The sequence below is a fragment of the Pteropus medius genome, unplaced genomic scaffold (assembly GCF_902729225.1).
Source record: "Pteropus medius unplaced genomic scaffold, Ma_sr-lr_union100, whole genome shotgun sequence".
In the NCBI taxonomy this organism is placed as follows: Eukaryota; Metazoa; Chordata; class Mammalia; order Chiroptera; family Pteropodidae; genus Pteropus; species Pteropus medius.
The window spans coordinates 56825948-56839523 of NW_024349800.1; positions in this window are offsets into that span (position 1 = coordinate 56825948).

Genomic DNA, 13576 nt, shown 5'->3' on the forward strand with positions numbered 1-13576 from the left:
CCTGGACCAAATGTCCAGATTCGTGACTGTGTTCAAAAAGTGGTGCTCGCATCTGTAATCCCGTTTTTTAAAATAGATCTTTCTAGATGAAGAAGAAAAAGTAGAAAACATTTTCTTTGCAGTTATTTTGGGAAAGTGACCTGAGAACATAAAGGACACTCAGTAACTATTTGTTGAATGAACGTGTGAATCGAAAAATGTTTGCAGAATTTTACATTAAGATGACCCTAATCCCAAAGGATTGACCTTCTGCCAAAGACACAGTTTCCTTCTACTTAATATATTGCCACCTTCCCCTTGTAAAAAGCCACTGATTCCAGCATATAGTTCCTCATCCAGCCCTTCCATTCATTCATGAATCACTTACCAAAGGCCTTCCATTGACCAAGATCCATGTGAAATTAGAATGCAGAGTTGATTTAGGTAAGGTCCTTGAACAAAAGATTTTTTGTTAGCTTCTATCCCTTGACTCGGTATCTCTATGAGAAATTGTTGATTTGCATTCATATTGTAGGCAGGCCTTAAAAACTTCTAAAGTAACAGGTCCCTTGTCAAAAATCTCTCCCCTCAATGGCAGAAGTGATCATGGATGATCACAAGTGATCTCCTTTCATGAGCCTGATACCGTGTCCACAATTAATTGGACTAAAGGTGAGTGGCTAGCTATAGATTGGAGAACTCATCAGATTGTATCTTTTGAGAAACCTAAGAGAATGTTAGCAAAAACAAAAGTGAGTAGAGAATTTACATAGATTGCTCACTTCTTAAGAAAGAATGAGTAGGCACCCTTTATGAGTCAGAAAAGGTTATGTCATCCTACAGAACAAATAACTCCACCACCTCAGTGGCTTAACCTAACAAAGGTTTATTTCTTACACACACTTTTTATCCAATGCCAGGGGTAGCTCTGTTTCCTATAGTTACTCAAGGACCTAGGCTCATGGATGGCTTCACCACTTTAATTGCCACACCATCCAGAACACGCAGACACCTCAGTCATGACCAGAAGCAATGGAGACCGGAGAATCATGAGTGGGTTTTCCATGGTCTCAGCTGTGAAATGAAACATGTTACTTCTGCTCAAATTTTATTTTCTAAGACTAATCAAATGAATCTACTTCATCGCATAGTTCTGGGAAATGTAAGGAAGCAATGTTTGATAAGCTTTACTCTTCCTGCCACATACAACTAATATTGTACATTTTATGTATTCGTAACTTAGATGTCTGTCCTGATTTATGATACACGTTATCAGAAACCAGTCACAATTAAAGGGATAAGTGATGAGACTGAAAATGTAAGTAGATATTCTAATATATTTTCTCCCTGCATTCTATATCCCCTCCTGCTCACTAATTGAGACTTCAGTTCCAGAATTATCGATATATCATGACGTTCCGGCTTCCTGTGAGGCATGGCTATGTCACTGCTGAAAGAATTTTCCCCCTCTGCCTTGTGTCCTTATTCCAAATCCCCATTTATGGAGATAATCTGAGTTCACCTTTGTTCTAAACAACCTGGAAGAATTTAACCAGTGCAGTTCACCTCTGCCCAACCTCTCTGGGATCCGTTTGAATATTTCAATCTAGAAATGACATCTATCTGCTTTCTGACTCAAGAGAAACAGTAATATTCAGGCTGCTTGTTCTTTCTTGGACATTTACCTAAATCCATGTGAATCCTTCCTGCAAATACTTCTTGTTATCCTTTCCAGCACTGCACCTGGGATATTCATTCAGAGATAATCCAGTGTTGACCATTCAGCCTCAAGGCAAGGTTGCTCCATAACGCAGTAGTTCTCCCTAAGTGGTAGGCTCTCACACATGGAATCGTAGATTTCTCAGAGAAGAAAAGGACCTTGGATTTAATTCTGGAAAATGTCAGGCCTCCTTCTCAAGAGCGAGTCCTTTAACCTGCGATGGAGAGGGGACCATAAATAAGCTTGTTGTGCAGTGTCTGCTTCCCAATGTGCCAGATGGTCAGTATCCAGAGAGTTTTACTAACTGAAGTCTCTCCAGATATACCTGAAGCAGAGTAAAGGAGCTGTCCATTGTCCCTATTCCATCAGTAAATGCGGATCGCAGCGCTTTAGAATCCTCTCCTATTTCCCATTGACTCCTAGGACTTTGACAGTTATTATAAAACAGAAGGTTTAAATGTCTCCACATCTTCATATCGTCACGCCTTAATCATTCCATTAATAAAGGGGACCTACCCCATGGGCTTTTGCCTGATAGGGAGTTAGTTTTCCATTTTATAAATGCGATTTGGATAGCTTAAGCTTTCAAAGGCAAGGGTAATATAATTCTCCACTTCTAAATTTCTATGATTATCAGAAACATGGGTAATGTAAAATAATGGCTATAGACAAGATAACTGTTTATGGCTACTTCCCTGTTGTACACGGAGGAAAGGGCATCTTTCCGATGCCTGTATAAATCTGGGGCAAAATGTCTTACACGTTAGCAGTGGTGTTTTTTTCCCCTATAGAACCTCTTGAATTTACAAGAATAATAAAATGTTTATTGAACAATGTCCTGCCCGTATCTTTGTCTTTTCTAAATAATTATGTGATCCTCAGATACCCATGACTTCTAGGGAGAAGAAACTGGGCATATTAGGGATTGAGGCTTACCGAGGTAACGTGACTTGGCCAAGGTCATAATGTCAGTGAGTGACAGAGCTGGGATTCAAACCTACGACAATCTGATCCCAAATGCGGTGCTCTTAGCCAATAGCATACTTCTATACTTTTTCTTACTTCATCGGAATTCTCCATTTGTTGATGTTATCAAGCGACACATAAATTGGAAGCGAAGATGGACCTTGGAGAAAGAAGATCTATGATGTGTGTAAGACACACATGCAGCTCTTGTTAGGTCTGTCCCTCTCTTAAGGAAAAGGGGTAGAAAGAACGTTATTTAGCAAAATCAGACAAACATTAGCCAAACAACAACTTCCCTGCCCTGCAAACCCCAGCGTGAGTTTTCAAAGCAGGAAGCTGCGTTTTTCTTCATAGGCGGGTGTTTTGTGTCATCGGCATCTCGGTTGTATCAACTGGAATTGCCGAAGTGAGAAATAAATGTGGAAATTAATCGACCTCCTGGTGATAACCGCCCCTCCCCATCGTGACCAGACTATTCAAAGAGTGACCAACCCCTGATATGCTGGGCAGAAGGGGAATTTTAAACGCACACTTTGTGAATTACCCAATGTCAGGCATGTGTTATTAACAGATAAATAATTTCAGAGTATTTGACTGGTATCACAATTGTTAAAATTGTTGACTTCTTATTAACGTGGCGTTTCCTACTTAAATAATCCAAAATGCATCATGTTAACTTTCATGCTGTTTAAATGTCTAAAAGTCCAGGTTTTACATTATAGAAATTTTAATAATATTTTATCATTACCCCACACAAAAAGAGCAATGCTGAGGTAGCTTTGTTAGATTTTTAAATGATTCAGAGAAGACTCGGTTTCAAAATTAGAAGAATAAAAGAAGTAAGAAGAGGAAAAATGATTGGGAAGGGAAAAGGCACGGTGAATATGTGTGTGTTTTGCGTATGTGTGTGTGTGTGGGGGGGTATGTTGTGTCTCTCTGTGCACACATATGCTTTAGTTCATTTACAACATATTCACCCTTTTAAAGTTTCAGGACATTTGAAAATTATATGAATATATGACTACTTGTAAAAACTTATAGAGTGTTATAGTTGTAACCATAACACTTGGTCCTGTGGGAAACAGATAAAGGCATACTGAGGATCACTTAGAATAGAATTAGGAATCTGGAGACCTAGGTCCTAGACCCAAACGTTCTCCATATGTAAGTAGCTCTGTGGATCCAAGCAAATTTGCTTTAAAATTTTTTCTACACCTTAGATTTCTTTTCTATAGAAACCAGAAAAAGGATGTGTTTGTACCTCAAAGATCAAAATCAGATAATAGGTGAAGATGCATGATGGAGAGGAAAATGTTTTTTTCTTACATTTCAGGGGACTATTATTATGCATAATAACAATGCATTAAAATAATAGAGCATGAAATACTCATCTCAAAGTGAACTCAAATGCACAGTCTCACTTGATCTTCACACTGGTGAACCTCCTCCGCTTTGAAATATCCAAATAGTTGCAAGGACAGCTGCCGCTGGCCCTCATTCTTCAAAGGAGAATCCAGAAAGAATCAACATTGCACCCCCTCCCATTCTGGCCTTAGGAAGTTGTGAGACATGAGGTAGCTCCAGGAATCTGGACAGCGGGGTAAGGTCAGGGTGTATTTGTGAGGTTTGGTGTCACACTTCAATGCGTTAAGTGAAGAAAAACAAAGACATGAGTATAGATGACTAGAAGTATATGTATGTCATCCTTCAGAAAACATGTACCATAAATAAGTGGGGATATAATTCTACATTTTAAAAAATTAGTTAGTTCCTCTTTATATATTATGGTCAGTGAGCAGATAATTCTTCTAGATGATATTGAAGTCTATCTATCTATCATATCATATTTATCCATCTATCTATCGTCTATCTATCTATCATCTATCATCTATCATCATCTATCTATTTATCTATCAATCTACATATATAAAACATGTTTGTTATTAGAACAAATTGGTTTGCTGACACACACACATTATGTTGAGGAGGAACTTTGAGTCCATATGTTCAAAAATGCCCACTACACAGAAGAAAAGCAGATGCATATCTCCACAATAAAGTACAATTCAATTTCTATTCATGTAATCTCTATTGAAGCCTTAATAAAACATTTGCATATTGTTAAAAGAGAAACGAGAAAGAAATTGAATAAGATGTTATGAGGTTTACCAAATCAGGGATAGAATTTGAATACATTTGGAAAAGATATTTGTATAATTAGTCTTTTTAATCTGGTATCTATGGAAACAAACATATATTAATACCCAGAATAGATCATTGTGTCTGTTAGTTTATTACAGAGCCCATCTCTTCCTGACGCCACCATATATTCAGAGCCTAAAGCCCAGGTCTCTTCTGCAAAGGCAGACCTGGGCCTAAGGAAGGATGCCTCAGTCTTGAGATTTGGTCAAATATGAGCAACCCTTTTCCAGACCATGTGAGTTCACTGCCCTGTCTGCAGGTTTTCAAAGTCTGAAACACGAATTTTCACCACCCACTTTTTAAAAACCAGAGAACAGAAAGGTTACGACAAGAATCCTTTATCAATACAGGTAAATTCAAGACTCAGGTGCAGGTTAAGCAAACTAGGGGGGAAGATCTCCCTAACAGCCCCTATTTCTGCATTCACCACACGGATGTCGGAGCCCACATTCAGCTTCCTGGGAGCAGGGGGGAAAGGCAACCGCAAGAGGGTGCTCTGCAGGTAAGAGGGATTTACATGGACAGGTGCTGACCTGGATGCCTCCAACTTGTTTGCATGAGTTTCAGAATTCCTCCAGCGCTGGAAAGCTGCCGCTCACCGTAGCCCCCGACCACCTAACCGCTGATAAGTCCAAACATGAAATACAACATTCTCTTCCCATGATTAGCAAGCAAAGAAGGGGTGGTGAATTCTGTTGGACTTCAGGCAGCAGGGAGAGATGATGATGTTTGTCGTTGTCAATACAGTTTTATTAAGACCTACATCCTAAGGAATTTAAAATATACGTATTAGTCAAAGAAAGGGGAAAAAAGTATAACTCAGTTATCTGCTATTCTTAAAACATGTCATTTGGGGGCCCTTTCCATAGGCTAAATAAAGAGCAAGGTATTATTACAGGCCATCCTGGGGATCCATAATGGCAATGATAAGATTGTGTGTGTGTGTGTGTACGTGTGTGTGCACACGTGTATGTGTGTGTGTGTGTGTGTGTGAGCACGCATGGTGGTGGTAGAGACTAAGCATCTAATACTTTTCTTTAGTATTACTATCATTGTGATTAATTATTTCACGCTTTTTAAAAATATTTATTGAATACCTACTAAGTAGTCACACTCTTCTAAATATTTAGGATGCGATAATAGAAACAATCATTTTCTCTGTTCTCAGGAAGCCTGCATTTAAGTGGAAGTACCAGATCATCAATAAATAAGCAAGTGGATATAAAATATGTCAGATGCTAGGCAATGCTATAAAGAGAGAGAAAGCTGGGGAAGGGACTAGACAGTGAATAGGGAGTCTGTTTAAGAAGTCTGGCCAACAAAGCCTTTTTTAATTAGGTGCCATCCGAACGGAGCCCTGAATGAACTGAGAGAACCAGCCACGTGAACATCTCAGGGAACGTGTTTCAAAGCAGAGAGAATAGTAAATGTAAAAGGATGTGAGGAAACACTTGTGGGTGGGTTGTTATTAATCTGTCAGGTTCAAAGTAAGCTGGTTCAGGAAAGTCTGCTCTCCAATGAAGACTGGGGGTGGGGTGGGGGTTGTAAGGAAGTTAGGACTGACTGAATAGTCTAACAAGCGACGCACAAAAGGCCTCGTGTTCTGCCAGCTGGCAATGCATTTCCCACCCTTTACCCTCCACTCCTATTTCTAGATTTATGTGGCTCAAATAAAATATAAGCAGAAAAAATATACAGATAACACATGCACACATAAGAGGCTCTTCAAAAAGGAAGTGTGCGGCATCAAAATTGAACAGTCCCAGGAGGTAAATAATACAGATCATAGCAAGCAGGAAGCGGCTTTGTTAAGATGGCCCTGGGTCTGTCAGACCTGGAAACGTGCAACAGGATTTCTGAGTGCTTCCCAAATACAGGGCACTGTGGCCAGTGCTGAGAAGGAGGCAGAACAAAAGGAATACAGCATCCATGTCCCCATGAAGCTAATGCCTGGGCAGAAAGACAGCAGCTCCGCCTGATTCTGTCTTCATGATGCGCCTGGGGAGAACAGGTCATCTCGGTCTTTGACGTCAGACAGAAAACAGTTCAGAGCCCAGTTCTACCACCTATAAGCTGTCAGACCATAAACAAACCTTGGAACGTTACAGGAACTCAGATTTCAACAGGGGCATCATATGTACCTCCTTAGGCTGCTGTGAGAATAAATTATATAATGTGCATAAAGTAATTAGTACAGTGCTATACGTTTCCTTTTGAAGAGATAAGATAGTTTATTACTAAGAAGTTAGAGGTAGCCTTCAAATGGCCTTTACGTAATAAACAATTTATCCAAAGCTCTGCCATCATTTAGTGGTCATCCAAATACCTAGACATATTGGTGTTTACAAAGGGAATAGATTTAGCATGACTTATGAAATTTATTTATAGCTATAATCATGGCTATACTGTATGCATTTTTATATTTTAAATAAGAGTTGTCATGTCTCTCAGTGAACTAGCTTTATTAAATGTATCAATCCATTTCCACCTGGAATGCATAATTATCAAATCTTTGGTTTGTCAAACAAAGCTCAGAACATATGGATATAATGAATTCATACATCCAGTTAGCCATCTCACATGCTAAACAAACCTTACTATATGTTAAATCCTGGACGTGTAAAACCAAACTGGGTCCTGCTTTCCAGGAAAACACGCTCTGGTGATGAGGCAGGAGATGTAAACAATATTTGCAATGTGATGCGATCATCACTGATACAGAGATATCCTCACTTACCATGGAGACACTAAAGAGCGATTCACTCCATTTCGGCGTCGGGGGTCCCTGAGGGTGTCTGAAGCTCTTGAGAGGGGTGAGGATGGAAATAATTTGGGGAAGTCTAAGCATATATGCTGGGAGACGAGATTAGCCTGGAAGGGTTTATGAAGTAATTGTGGAAAAAGTGGGCAAGAAGAGAGGAAAGTCAATGGTGAAAACTAAGTAGTTGTTTAAAAAGAGGAAGAAGAATGATGACAGAGAGAGACTAGCTGATGATAAGCTTGAGGCCATCACATCCATCTACCCCACACAATTTCATTGAGGACCTTCTATGTCTCATATATGGCTTGAGATGTGGAACTGAAAGATATATGACTACAGAGACGTATGTCACTGACCCCCGACCTTATACCCCCTGTAAACATTATCACCAATATTCAAGGGGAATTCTTGCCAGCCTTCTCTAGCCTAGAACATTTATTTTTATCTGTTAACTTTTCACTAGGAAGAATATATGAGATGATAAATGTTGGACTCAGTGGTTCCAAAATGTTATTGTAAACCAGAAAGTGGATATGGCAGCAAGATGTTACAGGAAATGAAGATGAGCTTTAAAGCTAGCAGGTGATACTTTGGCATCCAAATAAGAAAACAAACCAACTATATCTCTCTTATTGAAAACATACATAGTTTGCAGCGAGGTTTCTTCAAAGAAGAAAACCAGTAGGACAATAAGATATGTGTAATAGATAGATAGATAGATAGATAGATAGATAGATAGATAGATAGATAGATGATAGGTAGATAAAGAAATTAAATTGATTTGTTTTAGAAATCGGCTGATGCAATTTGGGTGACGTGTTCAAAATGTGCGGGGCAGTTCTAGAAAACATGTTGATCTTGTACATCAAGTCTGAAGCCTATCTGTAGGCAGAATGTTTTCCTCTTTGGAGAACCTCAGTCTTTGCTCTCGAGGCCTTCAACTGGTTGGCTGAGACCCACCCACATTATGGAGGGTAATGTGTTTACTCAAAGTCTGGTGGTTTAAATGTTAATTCTAAAAAATATCCTCACAGCAACACCAATGCTGGTGTTTGACAAAACGAGTGGACACCACGGCCTTGCCAAGTTGACACATAAAACTAATCATCACAAGATCTCGATACAGCGTTAACCCTTGGAAGAGCTTATGAAGAGCAAGAGAGAGATACAGTCTTCTAAGACTGTGCTAACAAACACTTACTGATATCCCATTCATTCATTCATTCTTCTGATAAATGTTTATTAGGAGCATCCTGTTTGTTAGATCCTGTCCTTCAAGAGAAATCAAAAATTTATTGACTTGTCTCAAGAAGCTCGTGATTAGAAGTGTTTCAAAGCTAGATTACCTCTCAGAAACCATGTATCTGACCTTCTCCTGTTAGAGAAATGGGGAGCCTCTAACTCCTGATCACACAGCATTTTAATTCCACAGCTGGAGCCTCAGAAAGTCTGATTCCCACTTGGTGTTCTTTTTCCTAAACGGGAATTCAGACACTGCCCATATTTATGCACTTAAACTCATTCGCCAACCATTGTGCAAGCCTCCTGAGACTGTTTGGGTCTCATTGCACAATGAAATGAGTCATATTAGAATTTTGAAAAGTATGACATTGATCCAGAAAAACAACAAAATATGACAATGATTTGGAAAAGTCACGATACCCTCTTCTCTGCTCCTTAGGTGGGCTCCTAAGTAGTATATTTTAAACACAAACAATAGTCGGATTTGTACTCTTTATCTCACCACCGAGAAGTAAGACAGAGAGAGGGGAGTCGAGAAAGCAGCCGTGGGACTCCAGCGCTCTGTTAGCGGAGAACGGGGGAGCCGAGGACGAGAGCGGTTCATGGCAGGGAATCGTCCTCTCTGTAAGTTATCCTGGTGGGGGCTAACTCTTGTTTTCCACTCCTAATCAAAGAGCCAGTCAGCTCAGGCTTCTGAAAGCATCTACTCTGGAACTGCAGAGCTGAACAGTTTATTTAAAGAAAGAATTCATAAAAGCCCTCCATTTAGAATTTGGCTTCTTTTGCAAAAAAAAAAATAAGAAAGAAAAATAAAGAAACTTAATAAAACTGAATGAAAGCACCCAGCACTATTTTCCCAAGTCTCTGTCCCATTCTTGTTCATCTGTTTGAAGGCGGTTTTATCTCTGAGCAAAGCCAGGGCAGTTGTCCCATCCTTGGAAAGCAGCCTGTGTGTGCTCAGCCCTGCGGAAGCACTAGCCTGCTGTTGTCTTCCAGCAGACAGTGAGCTGTGACAGCGAGGTCGCCCTGTCTAGAGGCGACGTCTTTTGCCAGTCGGTCTTTGTGAAGTACCTGAATGAAGAATAGCTTCAAGCATAATTGAATGATATAAATAGAAATGCATGATTTCATCTTTCTCTGAACGAGGAGTATCTTTCAGGTAGCCGTTACACATTACGGTTCTCTCTGGATCGATACAGAGATGAGACACAGATAATTCCAGCACACAGAATGATGGCTATGCCTATCTCTGGCCTGCACTAAAGAATATCTTTTTAAACGAAGCTTATAAAAGCTAGGTGTGAACTTTATCGCTCTGCATCCTGTCACAATTCTCCTGATTTCAGTCACTCTCTACTGTCATGTCAACCGAAGGCATTATCAGTAGAGAAATTGGCTTGTCACTGTGACCTTATTCTCTAAGAGTGATATTTCCCAATCTTTTGGCAATCTATCAGTATCTTGTGACATTCAGCATGATATTTTGGCACTTAGAGCTCTCCCCACATGCAGTGTCAATAAATCGAGCTCTACAAACAAGGTGCCAATTGTGTTCATTCTTAAAAAAAAACAAATCAAAATTGGTCATTAAGAAATGTTGCAGTTCGAGCAGAAAAAACTATCATATTATTATAGCTTTGATACAATTAAGCCCTTACTTTCTTACCTGTAGTTCAGTAGCTGAAAACATCAGATATGTATTGTGATGTTTAAGGGAGATTATGACTTATAAGTTAATATAATTGTTAGTTTGATTAGAAGAGTTGGGTTTCTCTTGGGCTTTATTATATTTAACTCTTTGTAAAAAGATAAAACAAAACAAAAAACTAGAGTCATGAGTTGTGTTATATAATAACCGCCACTAGTGATCAGTGATCAGTTTATTCTTCTCCCTAGAAAGGGGAGGAGAAAGTTTTGAGTTGGACAGAACCTATCTTTAGTAACGCAGTGAGAAGCAGAGATATGCTCTTTGCCATTAGCTGATGGAAACGTTTCAGTAAAATGAGGGTTTATCCATGGGAGATTAATCTCTGTCTGTCAAGAATTCCATACCCTCTCCATCCCCCATGAAAACAGCTCAACAGTCAATATAGTTCAGTGAGAATTTTACTTAGTCCTCAAAGCTCATGAACTAGGAAAGAGATTAATGGGAGGTGGTGGAAATCAGGCCTACTCTAACTACTCATTTGACAATAGGTTGTTAAGTTGTTTGTTTGGTTTGGTACACCTCAGTCTGAGGACCTCATTTCCTAGAACAGTGAAACATTTGCTTATATCGTTTGTGTATGTGTGTTTGTACTAGTGTGTATGTCCATGCTTGTTGCCCTCGTGTGTTTGTGGGAAAGGCAATCATTTTTAAAAACACACCATATGCAGAACAACTGTTAATAGAAAATAGACAACCTTATTGTCTACTCTGAAAACCCCACACTCTTTGATCTCCTTATCTCTGTATTGGCTTTTGAGACTTTGGTTTCCAGGAACTTCTCCAATTTGTGACTTTGTGTAGGGATTTTGCCCCTGACCTTCGGTAAGGCCCTCCTTGACTCAAGCCGCCTCTGCTCACCTGGCAGTTTAACTTTCGCCCCTGATCAGTGTCCCCGTTTTGGACATGTACTGAAGCTCCTGCACCAACCAGTTCACTGATCACCTGGGCGGGGTCTTCTGTTTCCTCAGCCCCACCCACCCCCTTCCCTAGATTCACTGAGTCACAAGTCACATTACATCACTGACTATGGAAGCAGATGCAAACAAGAGACAGCTGTGTTCTTCGACCTTCGACGCCAGAATCCTGTCCAAGATGACCTAGAAAAGGGAGCCTAGTCGAATCCCATTGGCCATTAAAATAAAAAGACTAAGACTAGGGTTGTGGCCAGAAATAAGTTTTATTTGAACTAACCCACCTCAGGCCATAAAGACACTGTCTCTTACTTAACGATTTTGTCTGTACCGTATGCATTTGTGGAGAAAGTATCCTCCCTCTGACCCTGTCGTTTGTCTGGGTGAAGTGCGCCTTTATAAAGCTATGAGAGCACATCAAGCGCAAGGATGCTCTCATGACCACAGCAGTAATCTGCTTGCTTTTAAAGCTTCTACATTACAGCAGAATTTGGTCCAGGTAGCACCAGAGCGAATCAGGTGCCTAAACCAAGAGGTTTAAAGGACATTATGCTAAGTGAAATAAGCCAGGCACAAGAAGACAAATACTGTATGACCTTATATGTAGAATCTAAAATTGTTGAATACATGGAAGCAGGGACCGTGGTTACCAGGGCGGGGAGGTGGGGGAGATGGGGAGATGTCGGTCAAAGGGTACAGAGTTGCAGTGATGCAGGATGAATAAGCCTAGAGATCTAATGCACAGCATGGTGACCACAGGTAATAATGCTCTATTGAATACTGGAAATATGCTAAGAGAGTAGATTTGATGTTTTCATCACACTCAGAAAAAGGTAACACTGTGAGGAGATGGTATGTTAATTAGTGTACTGTAATAATCTTTTCACTGTGTATATGTACATCAAATCATTGTGTCGCACATGTTAAATATATACCATTATTATTAAGAAAATAGAATGATTTTTAAAATGTGGACCCAGAAGAATCTTAAAACATTTTTATAGACATTTCTTTCTTTCTTTCTTTCTTTCTTTCTTTCTTTCTTTCTTTCTTTCTTTCTTTCTTTCTTTCTTTCTTTCTTTCTTTCTTTCTTTCTTTCTTTCTCTCTCTCTCTCTCTCTCTCTCTCTCTCTCTCTCTCTCTCTCTCTTTCTTTCTTTCTTTCTTTCTCTTTTCTTTCTTTCTCTCTTTCTTTCTTTCTTTCTTTAACTCACTCTTTCTTTCTTTTCTTTCTTTCTTTCTTTCTTTCTTTCTTTCTTTCTTTCTTTCTTTCTTTCTTTCTTTCTTTCTTTCTTCTTTCTTTCTCTCTCTCTCTCTTGCTTTGCTTTGCTTTTCCCTCCTCTTTCTTTTCTTTTCCATCCTTTCCCTTCCCTTCCCTTCCCTTTCTACACCTACAGCATAGAAAAGTACCAGAGAAAAGATTTCAGGAGACAGAAGAAAAATACGTATTCCAAAAGGGCCAATATAAAACCGCCCAAAGAGAAGAGGAGTGAATTGGCGAAGGAGAACTGTGGTCTCCTCCCATTCCACAAACATGAAAAGAGTTCTGTAAATTACCTGTAGATTTTTACAAAGATACAGAAAAGGCTGGGTCCAGCTGATGGCTACCATTGGTTGAAGAGACACAAAAGAGAGAAGCAGAGACAGCCGTGCTGTCCCCTGGGACATGGTGATCGCAGGCAGAAGGCATGTGTATAAAATAACCTCTCTTGGTGTCAGTTAAGCTAGCACCAAGGCGAAGAAGGAACCAAGTTTCCCAACCTTTGTGAATCAGTCACCATTAAACTTTTCTTTCAATTAAACTCTTTGATTTAGCTCTGCTTATATTTCTGACATTGCTGGGAGTTTGGTAGAGGGCATCCGGGGATGCCACTCTGGCCACAGGAAGTTAAAATGTCATCTTGGTCGACTTATTGGAAATCGTACCAAGAGAGATTCTATAACTTTATGGTACATAGCCACTTTTCAAAACTCACATCTCACCGTACGAGCCAGGCAAATTCATTGAGAGGAAGTAGCATTATCTCAAGGGTGACTTCCTGGATTGCACTCAGGCAATAGAAATAAAAATACTTGATTTAGGCACAGT